Source organism: Rana temporaria, chromosome 4 (genome assembly GCF_905171775.1).
Source record: "Rana temporaria chromosome 4, aRanTem1.1, whole genome shotgun sequence".
NCBI classification, from domain to species: Eukaryota; Metazoa; Chordata; class Amphibia; order Anura; family Ranidae; genus Rana; species Rana temporaria.
The window spans coordinates 14833602-14844549 of NC_053492.1; the positions used below are offsets into that span (position 1 = coordinate 14833602).

General features: G+C 45.9%; 1 protein-coding gene across 4 annotated transcripts in view; it reads right to left on the reverse strand.

The window, feature by feature from the left end:
* The window catches only part of NRBP1 (nuclear receptor binding protein 1), a 49971-nt gene extending 44815 nt beyond the window's left edge, over positions 1–5156 (reverse strand). Inside the window, exon 1 of one of the 4 annotated variants that reach the window (XM_040347994.1) lies at positions 5021–5156. The gene's annotated coding sequence lies outside the window, so the exon portion shown is untranslated. The remainder of the gene's footprint in view (positions 1–5020) is intronic. The other 3 variants (XM_040347995.1, XM_040347996.1, XM_040347997.1) reach the window with 3 other exon arrangements.
* Positions 5157–10948: the final 5792 nt, after the last annotated feature.

The following is a 10948-nucleotide window of genomic DNA, read 5'->3' on the forward strand; positions in this document are numbered from 1 at the left end:
ATAAAAGTCTCTACATATGTATACAGTGTATACATATATCATTTATAGAGGGGGACTATATAGATAATATATAGGGAGGGGGGCTATATAGGTAGGAGGGAGTATATTGATTATATAGAGGGGAGGGGGGTATATAGATCATATAGGTGGGAAGTATAAAGATTATATATATAGGGGAAAATATATAGATCACATATAATGGAGGGGGGAGTATATAGATCATATATAGGGAGGGGGAGTATATAGATCATATATAGGGAGGGGGAGTATATAGATCATATATAGGGAGGGGGGAGTATATAGGTAGGAGGGAGTATATTGATTATATAGAGGGGAGGGGGGGTATATAGATCATATAGGTGGGAAGTATAAAGATTATATATATAGGGGAAAATATATAGATCACATATAATGGAGGGGGGAGTATATAGATCATATATAGGGAGGGGGAGTATATAGATCACATATAGGGAGGGGGGAGTATATAGATCACATATAGGGAGGGGGGAGTATATAGATCATATATAGGGAGGGGGGAGTATATAGATCATATATAGGGAGGGGGGAGTATATAGATCATATATAGGGAGGGGGGAGTATATAGATCATATATAGGGAGGGGGGAGTATATAGTAGGGGAGTATATAGATCACATATAGGGGAGGGGGAAGTATAAAGATCACATATAGGGGAGGGGGAGTATATAGATCACATATAGGGAGGGGGGAGTATATAGATCATATATAGGGAGGGGGGAGTATATAGATCATATATAGGGAGGGGGGAGTATATAGATCATATATAGGGAGGGGGGAGTATATACAGGGAGTGCAGAATTATTAGGCAAATGAGTATTTTGACCACATCATCCTCTTTATGCATGTTGTCTTACTCCAAGCTGTATAGGCTCGAAAGCCTACTACCAATTAAGCATATTAGGTGATGTACATCTCTGTAATGAGAAGGGGTGTGGTCTAATGACATCAACACCCTATATCAGGTGTGCATAATTATTAGGCAACTTCCTTTCCTTTGGCAAAATGGGTCAAAAGAAGGACTTGACAGGCTCAGAAAAGTCAAAAATAGTGAGATATCTTGCAGAGGGATGCAGCACTCTTAAAATTGCAAAGCTTCTGAAGCGTGATCATCGAACAATCAAGCGTTTCATTCAAAATAGTCAACAGGGTCGCAAGAAGCGTGTGGAAAAACCAAGGTGCAAAATAACTGCCCATGAACTGAGAAAAGTCAAGCGTGCAGCTGCCAAGATGCCATTTGCCACCAGTTTGGCCATATTTCAGAGCTGCAACATCACTGGAGTGCCCAAAAGCACAAGGTGTGCAATAGTCAGAGACATGGCCAAGGTAAGAAAGGCTGAAAGACGACCACCACTGAACAAGACACACAAGCTGAAACGTCAAGACTGTGCCAAGAAATATCTCAAGACTGATTTTTCTAAGGTTTTATGGACTGATGAAATGAGAGTGAGTCTTGATGGGCCAGATGGATGGGCCTGTGGCTGGATTGGTAAAGGGCAGAGAGCTCCAGTCCGACTCAGACGCCAGCAAGGTGGAGGTGGAGTACTGGTTTGGGCTGGTATCATCAAAGATGAGCTTGTGGGGCCTTTTCGGGTTGAGGATGGAGTCAAGCTCAACTCCCAGTCCTACTGCCAGTTTCTGGAAGACACCTTCTTCAAGCAGTGGTACAGGAAGAAGTCTGCATCCTTCAAGAAATACATGATTTTCATACAGGACAATGCTCCATCACACGCGTCCAAGTACTCCACAGCGTGGCTGGCAAGAAAGGGTATAAAAGAAGAAAAACTAATGACATGGCCTCCTTGTTCACCTGATCTGAACCCCATTGAGAACCTGTGGTCCATCATCAAATGTGAGATTTACAAGGAGGGAAAACAGTACACCTCTCTGAACAGTGTCTGGGAGGCTGCGGTTGCTGCTGCACGAAATGTTGATGGTGAACAGATCAAAACACTGACAGAATCCATGGATGGCAGGCTTTTGAGTGTCCTTGCAAAGAAAGGTGGCTATATTGGTCACTGATTTGTTTTTGTTTTGTTTTTGAATGTCAGAAATGTATATTTGTGAATGTTGAGATGTTATATTGGTTTCACTGGTAAAAATAAAAAATTGAAATGGCTATCTATTTATTTTTTGGTTAAGTTGCCTAATAATTCTGCACAGTAATAGTCACCTGCACACACAGATATCCCCCTAAAATAGCTAAAACTAAAAACAAACTAAAAACTACTTCCAAAAATATTCAGCTTTGATATTAATGAGTTTTTTGGGTTCATTGAGAACATGGGTGGTGTTCAATAATAAAATTAATCCTCAAAAATACAACTTGCCTAATAATTCTGCACTCCCTGTAGATCATATATAGGGAGGGGGGAGTATATAGATCATATATAGGGAGGGGGGAGTATATAGATCATATATAGGGAGGGGGGAGTATATAGATCATATATAGGGAGGGGGGAGTATATAGATCATATATAGGGAGGGGGGAGTATATAGATCATATATAGGGGAGGGGGAGTATATAGTAGGGGAGGGGAGTATATAGATCACATATAGGGGAGGGGGAAGTATAAAGATCATATATAGGGGAGGGGGAGTATATAGATCACATATAGGGGAGGCTATAGATCACATATAGGGGAGGGGAGTATATAGATCACATATAGGGGAGGGGGAAGTATAAAGATCATATATAGGGGAGGGGGAAGTATATAGATCACATATAGATCACATATAGGGGAGGGGGTATATAGATCATACATAGGGAGGTATATAGATCATATATATGGGGAGGGGAGTATATAGCTCATATATAGGGAGGGGGAGTATATAGCTCATATATAGGGAGGGGGAGTATATAGATCATATATAGGGAGGGGGAGTATATAGATCACATATAGGGAGGGGGAGTATATAGATCACATATAGGGAGGGGGAGTATATAGATCACATATAGGGAGGGGGGGTGTATAAATCACATATATGGGTAGGGGGAGTGTATAGCTCATATATAGGGGATGGGGTATATAGATCAGATATGCAAGGAGAAGGGAGAATATAAATCATATATAGGGGAGGGGGAGTGTATAGTTCATATATAGGGGAGGGGGGTATATAGATCACATATAGGGAGGGGGAAGTATATAGAGGAAGGGGGGAGTATATAGATCACATATAGGGAGAGGGGGAGTGTATAGTTCATATATAGGGGAAGGGGGGAGTATATAGATCACATATAGGGGAGGGGGAGTATATAGATCATATATAGGGAGGGGGAGTATATAGATCATATATAGGGAGGGGGAGTATATAGATCATATATAGGGAGGGGGAGTATATAGATCATATATAGGGAGGGGGAGTATATAGATCATATATAGGGAGGGGGGAGTATATAGATCATATATAGGGGAGGGGGGAGTATATAGATCATATATAGGGAGGGGGAGTATATAGATCACATATAGGGAGGGGGAGTATATAGATCATATATATGGGTAGGGGGAGTGTATGGCTCATATATATGGGTAGGGGGAGTGTATAGCTCATATATAGGGTATGGGATGGGGTATATAGATCAGATATGCAAGGAGAAGGGAGAATATAAATCATATATAGGGGAGGGGGAGTGTATAGTTCATATATAGGGGAAGGGGGGAGTATATAGATCACATATAGGGAGAGGGGGTATATAGATCATATATATGGGGAGGGGGAGTATATAGATCACATATAGGGGAGGGGGGTATATAGATCATATATAGGGAGGGGGAGTATATAGATCATATATAGGGAGGGGGAGTATATAGATCATATATAGGGAGGGGGGAGTATATAGATCATATATAGGGGGGTATATAGATCACATATAGGGAGGGGGGATTATATAGATCATATATAGGGAGGGGGGAGTATATAGATCATATATAGGGAGGGGGGAGTATATAGATCACATATAGGGGAGGGGGGAGTATATAGATCACATATAGGGGAGGGGGTAGTATATAGATCACATATAGGGGAGGGGGTAGTATATAGATCGCATATAGGGGAGGGGAAGTATATAGATCACATATAGGGGAGTATATAGATCACATATAGGGGAGGGGGGAGTATATAGATCACATATAGGGGAGGGGGTAGTATATAGATCGCATATAGGGGAGGGGGGAGTATATAGATCACATATAGGGGAGTATATAGATCACATATAGGGGAGGGGGGAGTGTATAGTTCATATATAGGGGAGGGGGAGTATATAGATCACATATAGGAGAGGGGGAGTATATAGATCATATATAGGGGGGGAGTGTATAGTTCATATATAGGGGGAGGGGGAGTATATAGATCACATATAGGGGAGTATATAGATAACATATAGGGAGGGGGGAGTATATAGATAACATATAGGGAGGGGGGTATATAGATAACATATAGGGAGGGGGGAGTATATAGATAACATATAGGGAGGGGGGTATATAGATAACATATAGGGAGGGGGGTATATAGATAACATATAGGGAGGGGGGTATATAGATAACATATAGGGAGGGGGGTATATAGATAACATATAGGGAGGGGGGCTATAGATAACATATAGGGAGGGGGGGGATATAGATAACATATAGGGAGGGGGAGTATATAGATCACATATAGGGGAGGGGGAAGAATATAGTTCATATATAGGGGGAGGGGATATATAGATCACATATAGGGAGGGGGGAGTGTATAGATCATATATAGGGGGAGGGGGTATATAGATCAGATATGCAGGGGGAGTATATAAATCATATATAGGGGGAGGGGGTATATAGATCAGATATGCAGGGGGAGTATATAAATCATATATATGGGGAGGGGGAGTGTATAAATCATATATAGGGGGAGGGGGTATATAGATCAGATATGCAGGGGGAGGGGAGTATTATACAGACACACTGGGAGTCCCCGGTCACACAGACAGCCTCCGGTGGTCTCCTCACCTCCCCGCTCTCTCTCTCGGTCAGTGTAGGCCGCACCTCGTCCCGTTCTCCGGTTCTCTCCTCACAGCTGAGGGGTGTAGCGCCGTCTGGTGACGTCACACGCAAATGACGGAATACGTTTAGGAAGGCGGGACTCCGGGGGGACTCCACCGAGAGCGTGACGAAGCAAGTGGGAGGGGCGGGGAACGAGAAGCAGGGGAAGACCAATCATATTAGAGTGACTCACAGCCCCGCCTCTTCTCTCCTCTCTTTCCATTACTCCGCTATGCCGACAAGCACCGCCCTCGGCCCGCCTACAGCACATTCCTTTCTGATAGTGTGATAACTCGGAAGGGTTGTCCTGTGGAAGAAGATCTGTCCTATAGAAGAAGATCTGTCCTGTAAAAGAGGTCCTGTCCTATAGAAGAAGATCTGTCCTGTAAAAGAGGTCCTGTCCTATAGAAGAAGATCTGACTTGTAGAGAAGGGTCTGTCTTATAGAAGAGATCTTGTCCCATAGAGGAGGATCTGTCCAATAAAAGAGGTCTTGTCCCATAGAAGAGGTTCTTTCCTGAAGAAGAGGTCCTATCTACTCTCCCATCAAAATAGGTCCTGCCCTGAAGAGGAGGACCTGTCCCGTAAAAGAGGATCTGTCCCATAGAAGAGATCCCGTCCCATAAAAGAGGACCTGTCCCATAGAAGAGGTCCCGTCCCATAAAAGAGGGTCTGTCCCGTAGAAGAGGACTTGTCCCATAGAAGAGGTCCCATCCCATAAAAGAGGATCTGTCCCGTTGAAGAGGACCTGTCCCATAGAAGAGGTCCTGTCCCATAAAAGAGGTCCTGTCCCATAGAAGAGGTCCCATCCCATAAAAGAGAATCTGTCCCGTAGAAGAGGACCTGTCCCATAGAAGAGGTCCCATCCCATAAAAGAGGATCTGTCCCGTAGAAGAGGACCCGTCCCATAGAAGAGGTCCCGTCCCATAAAAGAGGATCTATCCCGCAGAAGAGGTCCCATCCCATAAAAGAGGATCTGTCCCGTAGAAGAGGACCTGTTCCATAGAAGAGGTCCCGTCCCATAAAAGAGGATCTGTCCCGTAGAAGAGGTCCCATCCCATAAAAGAGGATCTGTCCCGTAGAAGAGGACCTGTCCCATAAAAGAGGATCTGTCCCATAGAAGAGGACCTGTTCCATAGAAGAGGTCCCATCCCATAAAAGAGGATCTGTTCCCCGTAGAAGAGGTCCTGTCCCATAAAAGAGGATCTGTCCCGTAGAAGAGGACCTGTCCCATAAAAGAGGATCTGTCCCGTAGAAGAGGACCCGTCCCATAAAAGAGGATCTGTCCCGTAGAAGAGGACCTGTTCCATAGAAGAGGTCCCATCCCATAAAAGAGGATCTGTCCCGTAGAAGAGGTCCCATCACATAAAAGAGGATCTGTTCCCCGTAGAAGAGGTCCTGTCCCATAAAAGAGGATCTGTCCTGTAGAAGAGGACCTGTCCCATAAAAGAGGATCTGTCCCGTAGAAGAGGACCTGTCCCATAAAAGAGGATCTTTCCCGTAGAAGAGGACCTATTCCATAGAAGAGGTCCCGTCCCATAAAAGAGGATCTGTCCCGTAGAAGAGGTCCCATCCCATAAAAGAGGATCTGTCCCGTAGAAGAGGACCTGTTCCATAGAAGAGGTCCCGTCCCATAAAAGAGGATCTGTCCCGTAGAAGAGGTCCCATCCCATAAAAGAGGATCTGTCCCGTAGAAGAGGACCTGTTCCATAGAAGAGGTCCCGTCACATAAAAGAGGATCTGTCCCGTAGAAGAGGTCCCATCCCAAAAAAGAGGATCTGTCCCGTAGAAGAGGACCTGTTCCATAGAAGAGGTCCCGTCCCATAAAAGAGGATCTGTCCCGTAGAAGAGGACCTGTCCCATAGAAGAGGCTCCGTCCCATAAAAGAGAATCTGTCCCGTAGAAGAGGTCCCATCCCATAAAAGAGGATCTGTCCCGTAGAAGAGGACCTGTCCCATAGAAGAGGTCCCATCCCATAAAAGAGGATCTGTCCCGTAGAAGAGGACCTGTCCCATAGAAGAGGTCCCGTCCCATAAAAGAGGATCTGTCCAGTAGAAGAGGACCTGTCCCATAGAAGAGGTCCCGTCCCATAAAAGAGGATCTGTCCCGTAGAAGAGGACCTGTCCCATAGAAGAGGTCCCGTCCCATAAAAGAGAATCTGTCCCATAGAAGAGATTCCATCCCATAAAAGAGGACCTGAAGAGATCCCATCCCATAAAAGAGGATCTGTCCCATAAAAGAGATCCCGTCCCATAAAAGAGGATCTGTCCCGTAGAAGAGGACCTGTCCCATAGAAGATATTCCGTCCCATAGAAGAGATTCCGTCCCATAAAAGAGGATCTGTCCCATAGAAGAGATCCCATCCCATAAAAGACGATCTGTCCCAGAGAAGAGGACCTGTCCCATAGAAGAGGTCCCGTCCCATAAAAGAGGATCTGTCCCGTAGAAGAGGACCTGTCCCATAGAAGAGATTCCGTCCCATAAAAGAGGACCTGAAGAGATCCCATCCCATAAAAGAGGATCTGTCCCATAAAAGAGATCCCGTCCCATAAAAGAGGATCTGTCCCGTAGAAGAGGACCTGTCCCATAGAAGAGATTCCGTCCCATAGAAGAGATTCCGTCCCATAAAAGAGGATCTGTCCCATAGAAAAGATCCCATAAAAGAGGATCTGTCCCAGAGAAGAGGACCTGTCCCATAGAAGAGGTCCCATCCCATAAAAGAGGATCTGTCCCATAGAAGAGGACCTGTCCCATAGAAGAGATCCCGTCCCATAAAAGAGGACCTGTCCCATAGAAGAGGACCTGTCCCATACAAGAGGTCCGGTCCCATAAAAGAGGATCTGTCCCGTAGAAGAGGACCTGTCCCATACAAGAGGTCCAGTCCCATAAAAGAGGATCTGTCCCGTAGAAGAGGACCTGTCCCATAGAAGAGGTCCCGTCCCATAGAAGAGAATCTGTCCCGTAGAAGAGGACCTGTCCCATAGAAGAGGTCCTGTCCCATAAAAGAGGATCTGTCCCGTAGAAGAGGCCATCTCTAGTAGAGGAGGATCTGTTCCATAAAATAGTTTTTGCCCTGAAGAAGAGGACATGTCCCGTAGAAGAGGGTCTGTCCTGTAGAGGAGGATCTATCCCATGAAATCCTGCCCTGAAGAAAGGGACCTGTCCCATAGAAGAGGACCTGTCCCATAAAAGAGGATCTGTCCCATAGAAAAGGTTCTGTCCCATAGAAGAGGTCCCGTCCCATAAAAGAAGATCTGTCCCGTAGAAGAGGGCCTGTCCCATAGAAGAAGACCTTTCCCATAAAAGAGGATCTATCCCGTAAAAGAGGATCTGTGCCGTAGAATAGGTCCTGTAGAAGAGGATCTGTCCCATAGAAGAGGATCTTTATAATTGGAGAGGAGCATTCCTTAGAAGAGGTCCTGTTCCGTAGAAGTAGATCTTTCACATAGAAAAAATCCTGTCCCTTAGAAGAGGTCCTGTCCCTTCGAAGTGGATCTGTCCTGTAGAAGAGATTTTGTCCAATAGAAGAGGGTCTGTCCAGTAGAAGAGGCCCTCTCTGCCTCCAGTAGAGGAGGATCTGTCCCATAAAAGAGGTCCTGCCCTGAAGAAGAGGTCCTGTGTCATAGAAGATGACCTGTCCTATAGAATAGCTCCTGTGCCATAGAACAGTATCTGTCCCATAGAAGAGGTCCTGTCCTGTAGAAGAGGTCCTGTCCCGTAGAAGAGAATCTGTCCTGCAGAGGAACTTTCCTAACAAAGAGGTCCTATCTACAGAAGAAGATCTGAGCTGAAAAAAAGGTTCTGTACTGTAAAAAAGTACCTGTTCTACCTTTCCTATAGGAGATAAGATATTGTTCCATAGAAGAGGATCTGTCCTGTAGAAGAGGTCCCGCCCTGTAGAAGAGGATTTGTCCTGTAGAAGAGGTCCCGCCCTGTAGAAGAGGATCTGTCCTGTAGAAGAGGTCCTGCCCTGTAGAAGAGGTCTCGCCCTGTAGAAGAGGACCCGCCCTGTAGAAGAGGATTCGTCCCATAGAAGAGGATCTCTCCTGTAGAAGAGGTCCCGCCCTGTAGAAGAGGATCTGTCCCATAGAAGAGGATCTGTCCTGTAGAAGAGGTCCTGCCCTGTAGAAGAGGCCCCGCCCTGTAGAAGAGGATTTGTCCCATAGAAGAGGATCTCTCCTGTAGAAGAGGTCCCGCCCTGTAGAAGAGGATCTGTCCCATAGAAGAAGATCTGTCCTGTAGAAGAGGTCCCGCCCTGTAGAAGAGGACCCGCCCTGTAGAAGAGGATGTGTCCCATAGAAGAGGATCTCTCCTGTAGAAGAGGTCCCGCCCTATAGAACATGATGTGTCCCATAGAAGAGGATCTGTCCTGTAGAAGAGGTCCCGCCCTGTAGAAGAGGACCTGCCCTGTAGAAGAGGATTTGTCCCATAGAAGAGGATCTCCCCTGTAGAAGAGGTCCCGCCCTGTAGAAGAGGACCTGCCCTGTAGAAGAGGATTTGTCCCATAGAAGAGGATCTCCCCTGTAGAAGAGGTCCCGCCCTGTAGAAGAGGATCTGTCCCATAGAAGAGGATCTGTCCTGTAGAAGAGGTCCCGCCCTGTAGAAGAGGACCCGCCCTGTAGAAGAGGATTTGTCCCATAGAAGAGGATCTCTCCTGTAGAAGAGGTCCCGCCCTGTAGAAGAGGATCTGTCCCATAGAAGAGGATCTGTCCTGTAGAAGAGGTCCCGCCCTGTAGAAGAGGATCTGTCCCATAGAAGAGGATCTGTCCTGTAGAAGAGGACCCGCCCTGTAGAAGAGGACCTGCCCTGTAGAAGAGGATTTGTCCCATAGAAGAGGATCTGTCCAGTAGAAGAGGTCCTTTCCCATAGAAGAGAGCTGTCCTTTAGAAGACGATCTGTCCCATAGAAGAGGTCCTGTCCCGTAGAAGAGAGTCTCTCCCGTAGAAGGGGCCCTCTCCGGTAGAGGAGATAAGGAAGGGTTATAGAGATGAGGCAGTGGAGGTGATAAGGACGAGGAGAAGGGGAGGGGTTATGAGACTGAGGAGGAGCTATGGCCATAAGGAGGACTGGAGTTGGTGAAGGCTTATTGAGATGAGGAGGGGGTTGGGAGGGGTTATGAAAATAAGGAGGAGCTAGGGATAGGTGTCCAGCGTCTCTCTTCTTCCATCTGGTGTAGACTGACAACGCACACCGCCATTATCTTAGCCTTCATTTTTTTTTTTTTTTTTTGCAATCTTCAGTCATTGTCGGCACGTGATGAAGGGGTGAGGTTGATCCCCTGAAACGTGTTGGTCTTCTTTTTTGTCTTCTTGGGAAAATAAACCTTCACTGAACTCTGGATTTGACCCCACCCCCTCCTCCTAGGGACCCACCCCTTTAAAGTTGGAGTCTAAGCATGACTTTACCTCCTTTTGGGTCCCTCACCCCAGCAATCCGGAAACGGTGGGTTGTCGGTTGTGAACAATCTGCCCGGTGGCTTCCGCCAAGTCCCAGACACGGAGGAGGACGTTCTGCACATTTGTTCTGTGGCAAAAAATAAATGTTCTTTAGGCTATTTTTTTTTTCCTGAACAAACTTTTTTATTTTTTTCGATGAGCGGTTGTTGTAGGCCACTAGATGGAACTGACGAGCATAGGAAATACATAGGACATAGGTCTTTGTAACAATAGATACAATTAGGTAGATTCACGTAGAGATGCTTAAACTTGCGGCGGCGTAGCTTAGCGTGTTTAGGCTACGCCGCTGTAAGTTAGATAGGCAAGTACATGATTCACAATGTACTTGCCTGCTATGTTACGGCGGCGTAGCCTAAAGCAGGCGGGCGTAAGGGCGCCTAATTCAAATGTGTGTAAGGGGGCGTGTTTTATGTTAATGGAGCTTGACCTTACGTTTTTGA